The sequence below is a fragment of the Octopus bimaculoides genome, chromosome 6, assembly GCF_046866305.1.
Source record: "Octopus bimaculoides isolate indiv1 chromosome 6, ASM4686630v1, whole genome shotgun sequence".
NCBI lineage: Eukaryota > Metazoa > Mollusca > Cephalopoda > Octopoda > Octopodidae > Octopus > Octopus bimaculoides.
In genome coordinates this window covers 92,582,347-92,598,764 of record NC_142933.1, presented here as the reverse complement: position 1 = coordinate 92,598,764, position 16,418 = coordinate 92,582,347, and the positions used below count along the sequence as shown (strand labels likewise).

Sequence of the window (16,418 nt, the reverse complement as noted above, 5' to 3'; positions counted from 1 at the left end):
TTATCACCATGGTAGTGCGTTGGCAGAATCATTAGTGTGTTAGACTAGAAGAAAAGCTGCCAAACATTTTTCTCAGATCAAATCCCATTGAAGTCAAATTTCCCTTTCATCCTTTTGAAGCCAATGAAATAAAGTACCAGTTAAGTACTGGTGTTAATGTAACTGACAATCCCCCCTTCCCTCAAAATTGTTGGCCTTGTATCAAAATTAGAATTATTGTTATATTTCAAAATATTGATCTCTAGAGGCTTCTTTCTTTGTTCCTCATGTTCGGTCATAATGATTCTTGATCATCTGAAATCTTTGCCATGAAGTAACCCCATGGAATAGCTTTGTTAATGGTTTATCTAGTATCTTGAAAATAACACAAACATTTTAGAATCAAACAATGTATATAAATGTTAGAGATAAGTTATTTTTGATACGATTATAATGTTTCTAATCATCATTTCTTTCAAGATGACTTTTTTTTTTATAATTACATTTACATTGCATTTCAATTGGTCATCATAAAGTTATCCTATTACAAAGAATAAGTCCTGGGGTCGATTTGCTCGACTTAAGGCGGTGCTCCAGCATGGCCACAGTCAAATGACTGAAACAAGTAAAAGAGTATTATTGAATATGTACATAACACCAACCGGAATTTGGACTCGAAACGATTATTTCTGAATTAAGAGTTGTAATGCATGCTATCATCCATACCACTGATACTATGTACTTATCCAGGAATACAATACCTGATGGTGACTGGAGATGACACTGATTGAAATGTAGTTTAGATGTAATTATTAAAATATGTTTCATTTCTAAAGATCAGGTTAATAATTACCCAAAATTATTGTTTTACAAAAGTGAATTAAATTTTGTGAGAGATCAGATTTACCAGTTAAATTCCAATTAAAAATTTGGAGTTGCTCTTCCTTTTATTTGATGAACGAATATTAAAAAAAAAAGGCCTTACTTTAAGAAACAACCTATTATTACTAGTGCTTCCTGTTTCAGCAATTTGGTGTATACTAAACCTCAAGAACTAATCAGTTAATGAAAGTGTACTTGGCAGCAAACGAAGGAAAATATATCTGCTTTTGAAATAGTTAAGCACCAAATAATTAGCTAGACAGAGTAAACAGCTAGTATAGTGTTTCTTATAAATCAAATCTTTATACAATTTAGCTGATTTGATTGTTTTAGCAGATATCTAAATTCTACAGGTTAGCAAAATGTTAAATAGATTTGTGCTGAAACTTAAGACCAGCAATTGCATGCTAGCTGTTGACTTTGATATAAATGTCATGTTGTAATTGTGTTTCAACCATCAGGAGATCAAACTATATATTGTACACTTAGATACATAATTAAGTAGCATGGCAATACTTCACTTTTCTTCAGAGAAAATGCTATGTAAAATCCAGATGGAACAACATGCTACCTTCCTCTCATTCCTTCCCCACTCTCTTTTTCTCTTTATTTCTTTTACTGTCCTTATCTATGTTGATGATGATGGTGATGATAATAGTAAATGTTAAAAGACTACACAAATTATTACACTTTTCTCTCTTCTATTTGTACTTGCTCTTTTGAGCCTTTTTATTTCTTGTAATGTGTATGTATGCTCACACACTTAAATGTACAGTGCAAGCTTGTGTGTGTGTGTGTGTGTGTGTGTGTGTGTGTGCGTGCACGCTCACACTTACACACACAAACATGCACACATGCATACACAAACATCACAGAATCATTCTCAATGTTATAGCCTCCATAGAAACTGATGTGGGTATTTAGAGAGAAGATAATCTTACATTGATAATGTGTATTTACTTTTTGAGAAAGGATAGACCAATTATGTTATCAGCAGCCTTGTCATAAATGTTTAACATGTGCCCATAGTCTAAATTATGTTCACTATTACTACTGGCATGTGCACATGTGTACATGCTCTCACACTCACACTCTCGTGAGTATATATAGAGATGTGTGTGTGTATACATATTGTATATATATATATATACAAACATGTTTGTGTGTGTGTGTGTGTGTATATATATATATATATATATATATATATATATATACACACACAAACACATGTTTGTGTGTGTGTGTGTGTGTATATATTTATATATAAGATGTATATATATGTAAACACATATATACACACTTATGTATTTACAAACACACCGACATATACACGCATATACTTTTAATTCATATATGTATGTATGTAATTTATTTGTTGGGTATCTTTTCAAAGAAGCTGCCATATTATACCCCGGTTATATATTTAATGGGATGCTGATATGTAAAAAGCATAATAGCGATTTCTTGCTGGGCAGAATATAATGTGTTAGCATGATTTATGTTGAGGAAAAGCTAAATAAATGTAGCAGCTATTATTATATTCATATATGTCTCATGGTAGAAAGCTGCAGCCAAATGAAAGCATTGCAGAAATCTGTTTATGTAATTTCAGTTTTAACTCTGCTATATAGTAAGAAAGTAATTCAAGTTTATGTACTTTTCAATCTACCCACTTTCCTTTTCTTGTGTCTTTGTTTCTTTCTTTTTTCTTTCCTTATTATTTTTTTCTTCCTTTATATCTTTTTGTATTGTATTTTTCATTTTTTTCTTTTTTTTTTTCAAAGATTTTTACCATAAATCATCTGCCTTGGTTAATGTTGGCACTTTTCACCTCTTTTAGTGCATCGTCTGTACTTACAGTTACTATTAACGGCAACTGCCTCCATCACCACCACCACCACCACCACCACCACCACCACCACCACCACCACCACCATCACCACCACCACACATAATACAGAGCAATGTAAATTCACTTGCTATTACTTCAAATACACCTTTCAGTCATGGGGACTCCTACGGTTTGTCACTTTGCTGGAAATGGTAATTGACGATCATTCTCGTTATTCTTACTTGTACGGAATATCTCCTGTGTGCTGAAGAACTTATCAAATAGAGATGCACACAGTGTGAGCTGTACTAATTTAAGAAATGCCAAGGTACAATTCTGCTAGCCTCTGGCTCAAATGATCTATCTATCTCTATGCTGGCTGTGCATTATCTTTTCCTCACGCCTGTAATTTCTCATTCTAATAATCTTCCTCTAATAATTAGCTTAACATCTTGTTGCAGCAATAGTGGCTGTTGTTGTTGTTGTTGTTGTTGTTGTTGTTGTGGCAGTGGGAGTAGCAGCAGCAGCAGCAGCAGTAGTGGTGGTGGTATTGGTTTGAGTTCTATTTGAAGGTGTCAGTTCGGATAATGGTTTGAAAGGATCTGCAGAGCAGGCTTCTCAATAGAAATTATTTTGATTTTTCAATTAACTTTCTTCTATTATATGCTGTATTATAAAATGACTCTGATCTGTCTCTGTCTGTCTGTCTGTCTGTCTGTCTGTCTCTTTCTCCCCCCCTCTCCTTCTCCCTTGTCTCTTTATTCTCTATTTGTTTCCCTGTTTATCTTCATCTGTCTTTTACTCTCTCATACATACACACTTTTCATTTCTTTCTACAACTGTCCTCCAAATTCTCTCTTTTGCACCCCTCTCTTTCTCATCTTTTTCTTTGATCCTTCCCACATGATTGCTTCATACTTTTCTACAATAGACATTCCTCTCTCTCTCTCTCTCTCTCTCTCTCTCTCTCTCTCTCTCTCTCTCTCAATCTCTCTCTACCTCTCTCTCTCTCTCTATTTCTCATCTCTTATCCACTCCTCTCTATCTCTGTCATCCATCATCCCTCACCACTCTCTTGTCTGCTCTCTCTTCTCCAAACTCTCTCTCTCTTCTTCAAACTTTCTCTCTCTTCTTCAAACTTTCTCTCTCTTCTCCAAACTCTCTCTCTCTCCTCCAAACTTTCTCTCTCTCCTCCAAACTTTCTCTCTCTCCTCCAAACTCTCTCTTTCTCTCTCTCCTCCAAACTCTCTCTCCTCCAAACTCTCTCTTTCTCTCCTCCAAACACTACACTCAGCATGCAATCATACTCACATCTCCCTTTCTCTCTCTCCCTCCTCCCATACCTTACTCCACTCCCATCCACTCCACTTCTCTGCTTTAAGTAATATTGCTAAATTGTCTCCATATTTCAATGATTCCTTCCTATTGTTACTTTCTCTGAAAGCCACTGTCTAAGCATTGAACAACAACAACATCGACAACAATGAAAACTCAAGTGACCACACCTTATTGAATTCTGCTGTCTTGTTAATGGTCATCACTTCTTGCAGGAATGGTTTATTACACTCTTCTATGTCACTAACACGTCACTCAACTTCTCGTTCCTTCCAGTTAGCTAATATCTCTGCATTACCATTCTTTCCACATCCATTATTGTGGTTTCTATTGTTGTACTAAGCTTAATGTGTGTGTGTGTGTGTGTGTCAGTTTGTGCATGCATGTGTAGGTGTGTGTGTGTGTGTGTGTGTGTGCATGCAGGCATGCACACTTGTTCATATCTATGTATGCATGTCTGTGTTTGTGTTCATGTGTGTGTTGGCATACCTTATTTGTGTACATGTACATCTTTATGTCTATGTGTGTATTTATGTATGAGTATGTGTGCTTGTGTCCATGTATGTGTAGGTGTGTGTTCATCTTAAGAGTTTACTTTGCATTGTACTTATCATAACATAAATAGTAAATTGAATAAGGGCTGTACAGCAAAACCCAACCATTATGGAAACCAGAGATTGACCCTAAATCTGCTACTGTCAAGAATCATGAAATGTATATGCTTCTTCGAGCTCCCAGAGGCTCACAAGAGTTAATATTTAGTTTTGTTTTAAAGGTGCTAAGTGGCAGAGAATTTTTTTTTCTTTGGGAGATGTCAGTTTATTAATAAAAAAATTAAAAAAAAGAAATCCCCAAATGGTCCAATATCTGTTTCAAGCTATGAAATAAGGCTTGTATATTTGAATATTTTGTAGTGAATTTGAACTCAAACCGTCTTGTAATGCATGTCAAATATTATATCTATTTAGCATTTCCTACATCATGGTTTAGTTAGCCAGGGCATGAAATAAATGTTTGGTTGTTTCTGGCATCATACTGCTTAAACTCTTGGAGTTACACGAATGATATCAAACCTGAGGAATGTCTATGTGGTTGCCAAGCCTTCTAGTAATAGCAGCCAAATCTCTCTCAACTCGAGCCCCATCTTAAACAAAGAAGGACACATTTTGATAATGTTGTCATATATTCCCTTTGATAGCTGGGATGGTCATGGCTGAATAATAATAGGTTTGCTCAATCACTGAATCATTACCTGAGGCTACTTTGATGAATAATTCCTACTTTTGGCTGTTTTTGTCAGTGTTGTAATGTCAAAAGCCAGTCCCTCTACAGAGCTTGCAACTTGCTTGGGCATCACAGGGTCCAGCCAGCAGAAGGCCATCATGTTGGATGTAGAGGCAGCTGAGGTTTCCTCAAGGTGGCTGTGGATTGGGAGGTGCAAGCCCTGAAACAGACAGTGCTACAGTGGTAACTGGGGCTTGATCGGCCCTGGCTGGGTTGCTTGGGTGAGAGTGTTTGCTGAAAGACCCAAAGCACCAAAAGATGCCAGGAAACAACACTGATGATGTTTCCATGCACATCACAGGATGATGTTTGGAAAAAAAAACCATGAGAACAATGTTGAGTTAGCAGTGAAACTTGTCAGCCATGTATATTGACATCAACAGATTAAATGATATATCAGGTAGAGAGGTATTTGTGTATAATAAATTGCTTCTTTGAATGGCATGTTAACATTGCTTAGTTTTGGTGCAGTAACAGTAAGGCTGGTATTGAGATAGTGTAAATACCACATGTTCAACATAAAATTAAGTTTTGACTTGAACCACAAGACTTAGTGGTAAATAATCAATTAGTTGTGTGGAAGCTAATCCCTAGAAGCACATTTACTAAGAACTTAACCCTTTTGTTATTACAGTTCCTTTGAAGTACACTATCTCTTTGTCAATTTGAAAAGAATAAAGATTTAGTACAATATCTTTGCCATCATTAAGCCGGTGTTTGGAATATAAATTAACATGAAATTTGATGGAAGGTTTTAATTTAGACCACTTTACAACAGGAAGTTTGTATCATAGAACCAGAGGTGGTCTCAGGTGGGTTGGTATCAAAAGGATTAAGGTGTTGATCTTCAAATAGCTATTAAACTTTGCTTTGAACAAGGCACATAACTTTGCTTACTCTATTATGCTGGACTGACAAAAGCAGGTTTTACTCTCTTCAGTGGGTAATGGGTTGCAAGAGCATCCAGATGGAAAATGTCTGCTTTAAAAGGAATCCCTTCTATTTCTTACAAGCTAAGAAAAATAGATATAAGATAGGAGGAGGAGACCAGCACTGATTTCAGATTTGGCACAAGGCCAGCAATTTCAAGGGAGGGGACAAGTCCCCCCCCCCCCAGTGCTTGACTGGTACTTATTTTATCAATTCTGAAAGGGTGAAAGGTAAAGTTGACCTTGGCAGAATTTGAGGAGACCAGCATTAAAAACGGTACAATATTGTGAAATAGAGTTGGAAACACGGTTTTTAAATTAGATGTTTCAAATTCAAATCTTACCACCTTTCATTCGTTTGGTATTAACGAAATAAGTGCCAAAATGAGAAAATTGATTCAATCAACTAGACTCTCCATATAAAAATTATAATTTGTGCCTAACTAAAAATAAATCGACATTGAGTAAGTCTGTGATTTATTGTGTAATGTTTAGGTGATCATAATAATCTTATGTTGTGATGTTTGTGCTTTGAAGCTTGAGTGATCTTCATACTATTGTTCATTATGTGATATTTGAGTAGAATTAGGTGTTCATTGATTTTGGAATTTAATACGAACCCTACTGCTGAACTTAAATGCTGGGGCTTGTACCATGCACAGATATAATCATATGACTAAAGAGTTCATTTCGCAACTACATAGTTCTGGGTTTGATTCCACTGCATAACACTTTGGTAAGCATCTTAAGGTAACCTTGAATTTCTCAATGACTAGTGAGGAATTTGATAAGCAGGGACTGTGCAGAAGTGTAGCATTTATGAATGTCTATGTTTATGTTTATCTGTATAAATCAGTATGTGTCTCTTTATGTTAAAATTTAACTTAGTACATGCTAAATAGAGACCTATTAAATAAATAATGGAGCCATTGTGATTGACCAAAATCCTTAGAGGTGCTACTCCAGCATGGCCACAGTTCTGCAGCTAAAACCAGTGAGAAAAAAAAGAAAGCTCTTGGTTGACTAATAAAATCTTGTTGATGTTTATGTGTAAATTAAAACCCTTCTCATTTTGATATATATGTTGGAGCTGACAGTCTAGATTGGTTGCAAGCTTTGTTTAGGGAAGAAACAATTTCTGATAAGCAATGCAAACTGAAGCTGGTTTGCTTGCACGGATGGCTGGATACACACACAAGCATGCATGTGTATGCATGCACTATGACATGTTAATCAATCTCACAGATGGCTAACTGATTATTTTCATTCAAAGATCAGCCAATGATCATGCCATTAGACTGGTGTAAAACAAAAAGATGATAGTTAAATGTGAGAAGAAAAGGCTAATTAAACTTTAGAGACCCCCATTCCCTCTCATCCACCCACTAGTTTTCTGGCAACACTGCTCAACCGCTGTGTTTAAATAGACAACCCTGGTGCAATGTTAATTAACAGCTGAAGTTGCAAGTGGTAAGTTAGCAGAAATTTGGTGTTATAAAAATATTGTGCCAGGCAATTCACACCAGCTTAATGTGCAGATCTAAATTTGATTACTCCAGTGGTTCTTTGAAAGAGATTATAGGTTGTTATTGTTGTTGTTTAGCCTGGGTCAGCCTGCATTGAGTAGACTTATGTATGATCAAAGAAGATTATAAGTTTGTTTTGTCTGGCAACTGAAATCTATTTGAAGTGTTAATAAACGTATTGTTGTTTTAGTAAACACTTATGCCAGTTGAAGCTTACAGCAAGGACTGACACCTAAAAGATGTTTAAAAAGTAAAGAAGCAAAGAAATATTGGTTGCATAAATGATGCAGGTTAAGCTATGTGCTATCACATAAAGCAGATTGTTTACTTCTTATCCTGAGCATCTAAATTATTTGCCACTTGATAACACAAGTAAGGACAGAAGAGCTGGCCTGTAAAATTTGTGTAAGCTTAAGTTGTGTTGTCATGGTTAAAGAGCAATTAAATTTCTAGTGAGAATAAATGTTGCCATTTGATGAAGATTTTCGCAGTTTGCTGAGTGTATGAAAATAGGCGATGATGCTGATATAGCAATAAACTAGAATTTCCAAAATTCCACAACTGCATTATTTGGTACTGGTTTATGGGACAAAATCAGTATATGACTATCATTTCTTCAGTGGTCTGCTAGAGAGGCAAAAGTCACAAGTAAAACTCTTTTTCTCCTGCAGAGGCAGCTTCTGGTTTGATTTACAAACAAACTTTATGCATTCTTTGCAATAAATGTGTCGATTGTTCCATCAAATATTATTTCATAGTTCAAGATATTTTATTCTCTGGTTTTCGCGTCAGTTTTGTTTCAAAGAGTTGACTGACTCCATTCTCAAATGAAGCATGTTTTAAACACTTTCACTTCAGGGAAATTTATGCTTTTAAAACATTTTTGGAACATATTCCAATCCTAAAAAGTTTTACAAAATGTTTTCCCCATTTCATTACCAACCAAATTGATACTGTCTGTTAGTGAAGAATACCAAAGCACCTGAGACTGCTTGCTTTTGCAGATTCATGTTTAAATTAAAATATCAACCTAAATATCATTTCTGTATTAGTGATAACATGTAAATTTTCCTAGATAAACATTTGCTGTATAATACCTAAATATTTTTAGTTGTAAGTTCTACTTTTTCCAGATTTTAGGATATAATTTTTGTGTATGCTGCCATCTCCCTATTCTATAATGCACTCTTTTTTTTTTTTTTTAATATAGTAAAAAGGAATTTGTGAAATTATATAAGATTTAGTAATAAATAGCTTCTCTGAATTTAAATGATTTTTTTCAAATGTAAACAAGTACAAAAGCTGCATCAAGTTTAATTCATGTCAGTGGATTTTGGACTGTATATTTCAAGTTTCCAGCAACAAGATTGAAAGCTAAAGCTTCCAGAAAGAGAATGGAATAAAAGCTTTTAAAATGCTTGTCTTCCCAAATTTTCCATAACTGAACCTAATCAGTCATCCTCATGATTCAATATCAATATATATATATATATATATATATATATATATATATATATATATATATATATATATATATATTTCAGTTTCTATCATCAAATTCACTAAAAAGACACTTGTCTAAGGCGTCACACAGTGGGACTGAACCCAAAGCTACATGGTTGGGAAGAAAAGTTCTTGACCATGCAGCCATGCTTGTGCTGGTATTGAGTAAAATGGGAAGTTTCTCTGTAATGTTTGTCAACCTGAATGATGTGTTTGACATAGTTTCTGTGATCCTCTCAAGGAAATACTGATGAAGCTAGAAGTATCAAAGAAGTTTACCAACTTAGTGAAGGAGATGCAAAAACATTGAGTGCTTTGCAGACAAAGAATTCTCATATTTCTCTGCAACTGTAGTGAAAGCAGGGTGAAGTGATTATGCCTTTCATGTGCATTGTCTTCTTCGTTGCTGTTTTGGATGCATCTCTATATGCTTGGATACATGCATTCTCACACATACATACACACATACATACGCACATACATACATACATACATATATACATACATACATACATACATATAAAAGTATATATGTATATAAGTACATTTATGTATATCTACACACACACACACACAGACTCACACACACACACACACACACACTTATGTACCAGCAACAAGTATCTGTACAGTTACACCCAACAGTCTATGGTTGTACAGATACATATCAACTGAAAATTCTTGAGCTGAGTGTTGTTATATTTTGCTGTTTTTATGTAATTATTGTGACTATATCTATATAAGACACAGTTTACTTTGACCAAAGAATAATATCTTGGAATAAGTTATCTGCTGCTCCTCAGCCAATTCATTATTAGTCAAATCCCCCACACACACCACCTCGCTGATAAAACACTGCATTGTGGGCCACTTTATACCTTTTGCTCTACTGACCTGAGAGAGGGAAGCTTGCTGGTGCAATACCAAATACAACTGACAATATGTGTGCAATTCGATGATTTACTATATACTCACTTTGAATTACCTCATGTGAGGTGCTAACAGTTTCTTACTCTGGTACAAACCCACAAATTTCCTCAAGAAAAAATCAACCACAGAACATGTCTGGTAGTTAGCATATATGCAGCCACACATACACACTCAGAGTATAAATTTCACATGATATAAAGCATATATTTCACATGATTTATAATTTAGTTGTCGAAAATAATTATGAATCATATGTGAAATCCATACTTTTCTTCTTTTTAGTATACTTAAATGTGTTGCTCACAACTATCATTTTAGCCAATTCTCAGTATATATGCTAGATTAATCCATCAATTCATATATGCAATGTAATCATGTATTGGTGTTTAACAATATATTAATAATTAAACTCTTAAATACAATGAATATATTTTATTGTGTTATGTTTATGTACTTGCTTTGCAAGCTTCTTGATGGGAAAACGTGTGTTGAAACTAATAACAGATAAAACTAAAGTGAAGATGAAAGAAATAATGCATGTGTTTAATTGGCAAAAGATGACCATCCCCAAATACCACAATGTTGTTGTTGTTGGCACTCCGTTGCTTACGACGTCGAGTGTTCCAGTTGAACCGATCAATGGAACAGCCTGCTCATGAAATTAACATGCAAGTGGCTGTGCACTCCACAGACACGTGTACCCTTAACGTAGTTCTCGGGGATATTCAGCGTGACACAGTGTGACAGGGCTGACCCTTTGAATTACAGGCACAACAGGAACAGGAAGTAAGAGTGAGAGAAAGTTGCGGTGAAAGAGTACAGCAGAGTTCGCCACCATCCCTTGCTGGAACCTCGTGGAGCTTTAGGTGTTTTCACTCAATAAGCACTCAGAACGCCCAGTCTGGAAATCGAAACTGCGATCCATTGTCCGCAAGTCCGCTGCCCTAACCACTGGGCCATTGTGCCTCCACAACCGCAAGATATTATGTTTATACTTCAAATTTGAGAGGGGGGAGGAGGGAGGGAGTGTCAGTGATTGAGAGTGAGTGAGTGTGTGTGTGTGTGGAATAGTTTTGAAAAGAATAAATATGATAAAAAGAACATCATCAAATGAATGTTATAGTCTTTTGAGATAGTACTATTTCTCTCTTTCACCAACCCATATTGTTTCCTTCACTGGCAATCTTTCTTGAAGAATTGCAAGTGTTCTGTTATGCAATTAAAAGTTGATCAGGTCTATGCAATGAGCTCCTCTTGATTATTTAGCTAAAATATGCTGGCATTGATAAATCTATCTTATGTGACTTCACATTGTTTTTAGAGCGTATGATGATGGTGATAAGAGATATTATTCCCCACGCATACACACCTAAAATATTAGTGATGTTTGCATGTTTATAATGTGTGTAGAAACATATTGTCAATTGGTGGTGGATACGATATATAAATATTGCATTTAGTTGTGAACTGGAAAACGAAAGTTTCATCACCATTTTGCTTCCAACGTTATTTTTTATGTCTGAAAAATCAAATATATATGCAATTACTTTACATATACATACAAACATACATACATGTGTGTGTGTGTGTGTGTGTGTGTGTGTGTGTCTGTATGCATTTATAAATATACATGTGCAGTATTATTGTGTATGCACACATACTTGCATGTGCTATTTACTTGCAAATATGTGTGTCTCTTTATGTATTTATAGACACACATACATATGCTAGACACACAAATAAATATGTAATTTTATTGTGTGTGTGTGTATATTTGTATATATATATTCATACATAAATCTATACTTAAATTCAAATGCTATACAATTTATATATCTGTGAATGTAAATGATTATATTTTAAAATATAAATTCACACACACATACACCCATAGAGAGAAGCACTCACACACACACACACATACACACATAGAGAGAAGCACTCACACACACACATATTTCCTCAGAAAGATTACACAATATTCTATTTATTGATAAAGTAAATAAAACCGAAAGAAGAGAAGGGTGTGGTGGCAGGGGGGGACCAGTGGGTGGAAAGAAAAACAATAGATTTCTATGATGTTTGAAACAATTTGTTTCATTTCTTGCCTAAACAAACCATGAGAGAGATGTAAATAGTTTTATCTGGTGTGGGGGAGAAGATAAATAGATAAATAAGTGTGTAAACAAACACACACACACACACACACACACACACACCACACACAATATAGAAGAGAAAGAGAGAATGAGTGAGTGAGTGAGAGAGAGAGCGAGAAACTTGATTAGTATGCTATCTACTAGTCATAGTACTCGTTGTATAACAATGTTTATTATATCAGTGGCAGTTAACAGCGATTCTTTAACTTAACCATGAGTCAACAGACTGTTGCTGTCATTGTTGTTAATGCTGTTGTTCGTTTCCCATCACATCACAGCAGCCAACAACTGAGAGAGAGAGAGGTAGAGAGAGAGAGAGAGAGATTTGCTGAGCTGGAATTGAGGCATATAGATACAGTAGGAGGTGATTTGACAGTTGTGTAAACAGTGGGAGGGATTCTTTTGTTGTTTATTTTACAGGTTCTGGTGTTGTTGTTGTTGTTGTTGTGTGGCTCTTTGTAATAGTCAATATTTTGAAATGATCTGGTGTGTCTGTGTGCCTCTGTGTGTGTGTGTGTGTATTTGTCAAATAGAGACAAAATTACCATTACACCATTATGTTCACCTCTGTCTTCCTTGGGTGTGTGTAGTATTATTGTCTTTTGGGGGATTAGAAAGGTGTTCATGTTTGCTGTATCATGGCATTCGTGTTGTCATTGTTTCTTGTATTTTTAATGTTTTTGAATGTGACTACTGTCAGATATGTGCTGTTATTGTTTTGTATTGACTGAGTCTCTTGTGTAGAATGTCTGTTCTGCCAAATTGGCCTGTTTGTCTGGGGAAGACAATGTTTGTAAATCTGAGTTCCTTAGAACGTTGTTTTTTGTCCTTTAAAATTTTTTTATCATACCTAGTGAATCCTTTATTTATGCTCTTTACATAATTTCATTTCTGGGTCCTTGTTTTTGAAGTTTCTTTAACCATTTGATACTAACCCACCTAAAACTGCCCCTGGTTCTATAATTCAAACTTCTTATTTTGAAGAGATCTTAATTAAAACCATCCATCAAAATTTCATGTTAGTTTATATTCCAAATAAATACCAACTTAATGATAGTAAACATTATTTTACTAAACTCCTCATTATTTTCAAAATTAATTGAAACAAAAACAATGTATTATGACAGAAATTTGAGATAAAGCTGTTAGAGGGAAAAGGAACCATTTGTAATCAAGTATTTGAAAGTCAACTAGGCTAGTCTTCTTTGGGGTTTACATAAGGGGTATACTTCTCAATGGGGCTAAAACATGGAATATGTAGAAGGAGCTTCAAGATTGCCTTGGTGATAATATATGCCAGGTCTTTCATGGGAACTCAAAATATTTCATGTGTGAACACAAGACCAAAAAGGAGATTTATGAACACATTCTACCCATCTCTACAATTGTTGTACAATGTAAGGCAACAAGCCATATCAGATGTTAAAGTTTCTCACTGTTGTAGAGGAAACACTCCCATGTCATTTTTTTCCCTGCTTTTTTTTCTTTCTCGTTTATTTGCTTCTCAAGTATTTTCAGTATTTCAAAGCTGTTAATCTCCTTTTTTGTTTTAGATGCTTTTTTCATAAAACTTAATCTGACTTTAAACAGCTATTATTGGTGCAGCACTTAAGTACCCCAATTCTTGAGTATATTAATTTTGTCAATGTTGATAGGATATTTGTTGTCTTGAGCATAGCACATAGCAACTAAACTCAGGTTATGTTCAGATCACGAAGGAAAGATCAGCAAGCATGGAGGGAGAAGTAAGGTGACACTGTGGTATGTACTAAGCTTTCAAATATATAGGTTGCTTGGTAACGTCTTACTCACATGTGTTGGTCATGGTGGTTATGCATGTAAGACGATGTTGCCAAGAAACCTATGCATTTGATTGTTTAGCGAAGAAATGTGAACAAAAGATTAGTTTATTAATTTTCGTTTACTTGATTTTTAAGCTTAATCTAAATTTTACTTTTATGTATTTTTATTATTTAAAAAAATGTTTTTCTATATATATATATTTTTTTCTTTCTCATTGTAAGAATTCATTTCAATTTGTTACAAAACGTTTGGGAGTGTTCTTAGATGTAATCATGGGTTAATTTACAGAACACTCAATCAACACTTGCTGCAATAGAAAATAAAAAGAAAAAAAGAAAGAAATGCAAAAAAACAAAAAAACACAAAAAAAACACCCCTTCTTATCTGTGGTTTAGGTCTGGTTTCTGATGAGTAATTGTGACTGATTATACAAAAGGCTTGCCAGCATATTGACTGACAAACATATCAGAATGGATACAAGATCACATTGTGCAATAATGTTATTTTTACCACATGGCGCTTTTTGAGCTCTTTCAACTTCTCGCTCTCTTTCTCTTTCCCCCTTAATATGCAGGTCTTTCCTATCTGTGTCTCATTCTTCTGTTATCACCATTGATTTCCATTCCTCTTTAATTAAACTTCATTAGGTCTGTACTGAAGTGTGAGGATGGGACTGTTGTTAATGAAATAGAGAACTGGTCAAACTTTTCTTCACTGTGGAAGCAATTAGTCTCATTTAAATGCTCTATTTCTTTTAAGATTCTTTCCAGCTCATGTGTGCATTTAATCATCATCATCATCATCATCATGTAAGGCAGTGAGCTGGCAGAAACATTAGCACACTGGGCAAAATGCTTCACAGCATTTCGTCCATCTTTATGTTCTGAGTTCAAATTCCACCGAGGTTGACTTTGCCTTTCATCCTTTTGGGGTTCATAAAAAAATGTACCTGTGGAATACTGGGGTAGATGTAATCAACTATCTCCCCTTCCCTAAAATTTCAGGCCTTGTGCCTTTAGTAGAAATTATTATTATTATTAAAACCAGTGGCCTGGTGCAGCCTCTGGCTTTCCAGACCTCAGTCAAACCATCCAACTCATGCCAGCATGGGAAATGGATGTTAAACGATAACGTTGATGATGATGATGATGATTATTATCATTATTATCATTATTATTTATTTCGTTATTGCCCACGGGAGGGGGGGGGGGGGCTAAACATAGAGGGGGACAAACAAGGATAGACAAAAGGATTAAGTTGATTACATCGACCCCAGTGCGTAACTGGTACTTAATTTATCGACCTCGAAAGGATGAAAGGCAAAGTCGACCTTGGCAGAATTTGAACTCAGAATGTAACAGCAGATGAAATACCGCTGAGCATTTCACCAGGCGAGCTAACATTTCTGGCAGCTTTTTGCAGGCCAGACAAAATGCTTAGCATTTCTTCTGGCTTTGTGTTCCGAGTTCAAATTCCACCAAGGTTGACTTTGCCTTTCATCCTTTTGGGGTTCATAAAAAAAGTACCTGTGGAATACTGGGTTAGATGTAATCAACTATCTCCTCTTCCCCAAATTCCAGGCCTTGTGCCTTTAGTAGAAATAATAATAATAATAATTATTTTTATTATTAAGTTGGCGAGCTGGCAGAATAGTTAGCACACCAGGCGAAATGCTTAGCAGTATTTCATCTGTCTTCATGTTCTGAGTTCAAATGCTGCTAGAGTTGACTTTACCTTTCATCCTTTCAGGGTTGATAAATTAAGTACCAATTACACACTGGAGTTGTTGTAATCGACTGGTCCTCTCCCAAAATTTCGGTCCTTGTGCTTAAAGTAGAAAGGATTATTATTATTATTTGTATAGTTAGAAGGAAGACCTTGTGCCTGCATGTGTGTGTGTGTGTGTGTGTGAGATATATGTTTATAATATGCGTGTGTGTCGTGTTGATGTGTAAGTGTAGTATATATTTTAATATTATTCTAACCTGTTTCTTCTATTCAGTTTTCTATATGGTGCCTTTCTTTTCTCTGGATGCAACTGACAAAATATGAACCCCTAACCTTTTGCGCTGACCAAGTAACCCCGGGTAACCTATAAGGAAGTGACTAACTTTCCTCTCTCCAAGGAGAAAGAAAGAGGATGTAGTCTTGAGAAAGAAAGAAAGAGAGAGAGAGAGAAAATAAAAAAAATAAAACTGATAACAAGGTTTCAGAATGTGAATGAGATAGGATGAGTGGTAGCATCAGGGGTGGGCGG

General features: G+C 35.3%; 1 protein-coding gene across 4 annotated transcripts in view; it reads left to right on the top strand.

The window, feature by feature from the left end:
* LOC106881821 (nonsense-mediated mRNA decay factor SMG5) overlaps positions 1-16,418 on the top strand; it is a 1,052,345-nt gene that overhangs the window by 467,495 nt on the left and 568,432 nt on the right. The gene's annotated exons all lie outside the window — the stretch shown is intronic.